This window comes from Belonocnema kinseyi, chromosome 7 (genome assembly GCF_010883055.1).
Source record: "Belonocnema kinseyi isolate 2016_QV_RU_SX_M_011 chromosome 7, B_treatae_v1, whole genome shotgun sequence".
Classification (NCBI taxonomy): Eukaryota; Metazoa; Arthropoda; class Insecta; order Hymenoptera; family Cynipidae; genus Belonocnema; species Belonocnema kinseyi.
This window is the reverse complement of record NC_046663.1, coordinates 118,672,938-118,679,451: the sequence shown is the minus strand read 5'-3', so window position 1 is coordinate 118,679,451 and position 6,514 is coordinate 118,672,938. Positions and strand designations below refer to the sequence as shown.

Genomic DNA, 6,514 nt, shown 5'->3' with positions numbered 1-6,514 from the left:
AAAGAGGGAGCTCTTCTTAATATTTTGACACCAAAATCATGTCGATAAACCTTACCGACTGCGAGTAAAGCCACCCACGCTTTAACTTGACAGACTGTATTTCCTTATCTCAAAGCAATATTCATTTCTATTCATGGTACATTCATTTGGAACAATAAGTCATTCATTTGGTGTAAAATGTATATTTTTTATCTTTATTTAATATTTCTTTCATTGAAAGAAATATTTCGCTTCGACCAACAGATCGTATTTATTTGTCTTAAATAAATGTTTCTTTGAAAATAAGCAGGACTTTCACTTACTCCAGTCAAGTAAAATTCACTAGGTGCTAGTAATCCCTTTTTCAGTGTATTTAATGTAACGTTTCTACTACAATTTTAATTATGCAGAATTATTAAAACTTTAACAAATGTATTCATTCTCACGTTGTAATTTTCTTCTCTACAAAGGAAAATGCGCTAAATAATTTTCAGGGTGAATTAGAATTTGTGTATCATCCTACGGGATCAACCATTTTCAATTGTGACGGCAAATTAAGATTCCCTGATTTTAAAACCTTAGAATTACCTATTTCGTAAAGTTTACATAACTTTTAAAATTTTCGTTCGGCCATATTTAAACCGCCACTTTTCATTTTGTGATTCTGTCGTCAGATTTTGATTCAGTGACCTCGAAAACATAAACATGGACAATTTTGTAAGGTTGCCCAAGTTTTTCTAATTTTCCATTTCCAAAATCCTAAAGATAATCAACTTCGTCAAGTTACTTATCATCATGTTTCTGATTTAGGTATCTCCATATAGGATAGTAGATGTATAGGCTGCGTTCTAACTCAAGATTCCTCCCTTACCGTCATCGAGAAGCTTCGACCTGTAGGGGTTCGTGTCCGTGCTAAGCTTCGAGAACGTTCTCAAGGATCCTGATGACGTCACGATTACGCAATAGTCTGTAGCCAAATCCATGTAAACAATTTCAAGGTTATAACGTGCATGTGTCAAGGTTAAATGAGAAAAACAAGGATGATTTATTGCTTCCTGACAGATAAGATGTTTGTTAAATGCAGGTATATAGGTGAAATTTTATATGAAGAGCTACGTATGGCATCATTTTTTGACTATTTATTTGATTTATTGCTTCCTGATAGATGATACTTTTAGCTAAAAATTCCTGCCTTTATTTGTTAAATGCGTAAAAGATGCCGGTGGACAGATAAAATCTCATATGAGGATTATGCATAGCATCCTGTTTGATTATTAATTTAATTTGAAAATTCCTGATAGATGATGCTTTGACTAAAAATTCCTGCCTGTGAAAAACATTCTTCTGCAGTCTAGAATATCCGAGAAAAATTAGAATTAAAAAAATATATATTTAAAGTTAATCGAAGGTAAGAATGAAATAAAAAAGCAATTTCTTATGGTAGGTCATACACTCAGGGATGCTTGTTGCTTCATTCCGGTATCAAGTAGCGAGCGAGGACCAGAGATAACAGCCTCACGCGTTTAAACTCGCAGAAGCATTCATACATCAACAGTCTGAGGATACACACAAATCATTATCCTATGCTATCGTTCTATAGAGAGATCACTACTTTTTACAGCTCACAAGCGTTCGCTTTCGTATTCATTCTTTTCCATATGCTAGGTCCGTCAATCTCTGGATGAGGTGTCTGTAACAAGATACTGAAAACAATTTCGAGACTCGAGAGAGAGATTATAAACAGCATGAATTTAATTCGAGAAGTTTCATGGACGTTTAGTAAATACCAAGAGTACACTGCCCGACGCTTATTGCTCCTTATGTCATGAAACGATATTCGAGCTGAGGTCGCATGCTTTTTTATCCACAGATATATTCTCGCTTTTCAGTTCTCATTTAGAAAGGTCAGTTTTTTACCTTTTAAATGTTAAAGATTTGAACTAAAAATCTTAAAATGCAACAAACTAATATAATAAAATATTTGAATTCTTTCAATCATCCACTACGACTGCTCTTCGACTATAGAAAATCAAGGGTGATTGAATTCAGCGTTACAATTTTTTCTATAATGCTGAATCTTCTGTAATTAATAACATCAAATTTCTAATACGCAATTTTTTCGCAAAGAACTTCAAGGTTATTTTCAATGACGCAGTACATTTTTGCGATGTTAAAAATTATATCCGCACGTGTGGATTATAATGTAGAAGGTTCTAGAATATTTTGACAAAGAGGGAATATAATAATAGGTAAGGATGGTAAATGATATGTGGCATGTACAGTTTAGGGAGAAAGAGAGATGGAGAGCTATGTATTAACAAAATTTTTTTAATCAAAATAATTTTGTAATACTGCAGAAGGCTTTGCGATTGAGCGAGTTGAGAAATACCGACAGATTCTTAAGAGGTCCGAGTGCATATAGATGATCACTGTAACAGATTTTAGAATTTTATATTGATATAGCTAGGATGTCAAATCAACCATTTGAGATGAAAAAAATACAATTTGAAAATGCTTGCTAGGATTTATAAAATAAAATCAGCTCTATAAATATTAGAGATTGACTAAGAAACGTTGAAATCTCTTTCACAAAATAGAGTAATAATCTAAAAAAGATTCAATTTACTTACTTCAAATATTAAAATAAAGCAACATAATTAACAAAAATAATTCAGCAGTATTAAAATGTAATGCAAGACAACTGTAAATCAAACATTGGGAAAAAATGATACAGTAGTCACGTGAACATCTACTTTCTAGAACTTTTAAATCCAATATTAGTCAAACAGAAATAAAAAAAATACAAAAATTAATATAGGTTATAGAAATCCAGGGTGATATATTGCTTTCTAGCTAGCTAATTTAATTCAGAGACCATAGAAATCTACCTTACCGATATTCTATAGATTTAGTAGTTTATGCTGTTTTTCCAGAATATTCTCAATGACGTCATCGAATTGCTACAACGCAATTCTTTTCGTAAACAACTTCAAGGTTATTTTTAATGCTGCATTACTTTTTTTTCGTTTTTCAATATTATATAACACAAGTGTCGATTATAACTTAGAACCTTCTGGAACAATTAGACAAAGAGGGAGACATTTTATTAGATAAGGATGGTAAATGATATGCAGCATGTATAGTTTAGGCAGATGGAGAGAGCTATGTATTAAAAAATGTTTCAGCACAAAAATAATTTTCTAAAATTTACAAGTCGATAGAAGGGTTTGCGATTGAGCGACTCGAAACCAGTTACAAATCTCACAACAGGCCTCATCAAAATGAATTACATCATATAAACAGGCAACTGTGAATCAAACATTGGGAAAAAATGATACAGTGGTCACGTGAACATCTACTTTCTGGAACTTTTAAATCAAATTTTAGTCAAATAGAAAATAAAAAATACAAAAATTAATATAGGTTATAGAAATTCAGGATAATATATTGCTTTCTAGCTAGCTAGTTTAATTGAGAGACCATAGAAATCTACCTTACCGATATTCTATAGATGTAGTAGTTTTTGCTATTTTTTCCAGAATATTCTCAATGACGTCATCGAATTCCTACTACGCAATTTTTTTCGTAAAGAACTTCAAGGTTATTTTTAATGCTGCATTACTTTCTTTTTTGCGTTTTTCAATATTATATACCACAAGAGTCGATTATCACTTAGAACCTTCTAGAACAATTAAACAAAGAGGGAGATATGGTATATTATTAGATAAGGATGGTAAATGATATGCAGCATGTACAGTTTAGGCTGAAAGAGAGAGATAGAGAGCTATGTATTAAAAAATGTTTCAGCACAAAAATAATTTTATAAAATTTACAAGTCGATAGAAGGGTTTGCGATTGAGCGACTCGAAACCAGTTACAAATCTCACAGCATGCTTCATCAAAATGAATTACATCATATAAACATTTTTGCATGAATCTTGAAGAATGCTGACAGATTCTTAAGAGATCCTTTTAAAAATAGTGGGTTACTGTAACAGATTTAGAGTTAATACCAGGTATCCTCGTAGTATTGAATCAAATATTTATAGATGAAGAACATGAAATTCGAAAGCTCTTATTAGAATTTACGTACTTGCAATAAAATATGAAGAATGATAAGAATAAATTCAGCCATATTAAAATTTAGTGTAAGGAAACTGTCCTTATCAGTCCGACTGTCAGATTCTTGCATTGGTCTTAAACTTCGAGTTACCTTTGAAATTTGACGAAAATCTCTTTCATCCTGCTTATGATTCTTAACTGAACAAGAGCATTTCTCATGTCTTTTTTTAAATTATCAAGTCTTGAGTAAGTTCTGGAACAATTTGAACAAGTGCTAGTCATCTTGCCACTGACACAGTAAAAATGGCTGTTCATGGAATCTGAGTTTATATATCCTCCTCCTCCTCCTTCACCCCTCATCCTCCTCACACTCCTCCTCCTCCTCTTCATCTTTATTTTTCAGCATCTCTTTCTTCACCTCCTCCTTTTGAAGTATGAGGAGGATGAGGGGTGACGGAGGAGGAGAAGGAGGATATATAAACTCAGATTCAATGAAAAGCTATTTTTACTGTGTCAGTGGCAAGATGACTAGCACTTGTTCAAATTGTTCCAGAACTTACTCAAGACTTGATAATTTAAAAAAACATAAGAAATACACTTGCTCAGCCAAGAATCATAAGCAGGATGAAAGAGATTTTCATCAAATTTCAAAGGTAACTCGAAGTTTAAGACCAATGCAAGAATCTGACAGTCGGACTGATAAGGAAAGGAAAGCAATTCCTCGAAAGCATAAGATTTTCACACTGGACCAAAAACAAGCTATTCAGAAAGCATGGAAACCGCAATTCTCTCCACTGAGGAATCTATTATGCATTACTCATAAGCCTAAAGATGAAGGGGAAACACTTGTGAAGAAGCAAAAAGTAGAGCCAGAAGAAGAATTTGGCCAATATGACAGTCCTTCATACGTAATAAAAAATGATGCTGCTGATGAGGATATTAATGAGCATGAAAATGACTATGATGAGGAGGAAGATAATGACGAGGAGGAAGATGATGCGGAAAGTGACCTTTCCTTAGAATATAAAATAAAAGCAAAATCTAAAATGTTAGATGCCTGGGAAGATGCCAATAAGTTTGTGGATCGATTGCGCTTTCTTTTACTAGATCAACTAGCTGGAAACGTAAATAATGTACACGAAATTATTTCAATTATTAATGAAATGCGGGAGGTTGGTATTATTGAATAATTATTTTAGTTTAGAAGCTATTTAAATGTAATTAACGTTTTGAGATTATTTATTCAAGATTCCTTGTCATCAATATCTTTTAACATTGATGGAACGAAAGCAACACTGTACAAGTAAGCAATAAGTTTTAAAATTCTATATATAATTTGTATACGTTTATTGTAACGAAATAAGTTAAATAAATTTATATTTTCAAAATGTAAGTGTATTTATTGATTCCTTCAGCTGAATTAATTGTAGTTTAGGAAATCAGCTTATAAAACCGAAGATTTAGTATAAGTTATCATTCCATCTAATATATTCAGAACCTATTTACCTACTCTAAATCATGATCATATCCTCCTCAACGCCCCTATGTTATTTTCTAATTCTTCTACATGTATTTTAAGAGCTTATTTAACTTGATTTTAGTATGGTTCAAGATTCAACAGGAGAAAAAGCGTGGTTGCAACTGTAAGAAAAGCATCAAATCTGATCGCGGTGCTCTCTATGATAATCTCTGTAAACCAAAGATCTCTCGTTAATTAAACTAAATTTTCGTTTACTAAGTTGACATAGTTGAGACAAAAGTATGTTCGCGATTCCATTAATAAGAAATCCTTATCTATTTAACTTGGATTCATGAAGCTCATCGCAGAGTGCAGTACAAAGAATGGAGATACACTTAGTACGCACAAACAAGGTGTTGCACGTTCAAATGTCACACAACATAAAATTCAGATGATATAATCATTAAATCTAATATTTTCAGTACCTACTTGTCTTCACTACATCATTACTGAATTCCTCTCCTTCTCCTCATCCTCCTCTACCTCTATTCTTTCTCGTTCTTCCACGTACATTTTCGATAGTTTACTTACCTTGATTTAGAAGAAATCAAGATTTGATATATGAAGCGTGGTTACAACTATATGAAAATCAGCGTAACTGGTGGTGGTGCACTGCATCATAATCTTCATTAACCAAAGACCTGTGATTAATCAAACTAAGTTTTCATTGCCTAAGTTGACATAGTTGAATCAAAAGCATGTTAATGATTTTGGTAATTAGAAATAATTAGCTGCTGAACTGGATTGATTTAACAAAAATTAATTACTGGTTCTAAGAAAAAAAAATATTATTTGCAACTGTTATATAACAGCATACTTTAATATCATTGATACTTCACGAACAGCATTACTACATCAGCGTATCTGACTGTGGCGCACTGTATGATAATCTTTGTTAACCCAGAATCTCGTTTTAGTGATAGAAAGCTTCATTTGCTAATTTCCAATAGTTGA

At 32.4% G+C, this 6,514-nt stretch overlaps 1 protein-coding gene across 11 annotated transcripts in view; it reads right to left on the bottom strand.

The window, feature by feature from the left end:
- LOC117177406 (glucose transporter type 1) overlaps positions 1-6,514 on the bottom strand; it is a 583,769-nt gene that overhangs the window by 362,039 nt on the left and 215,216 nt on the right. The gene's annotated exons all lie outside the window — the stretch shown is intronic.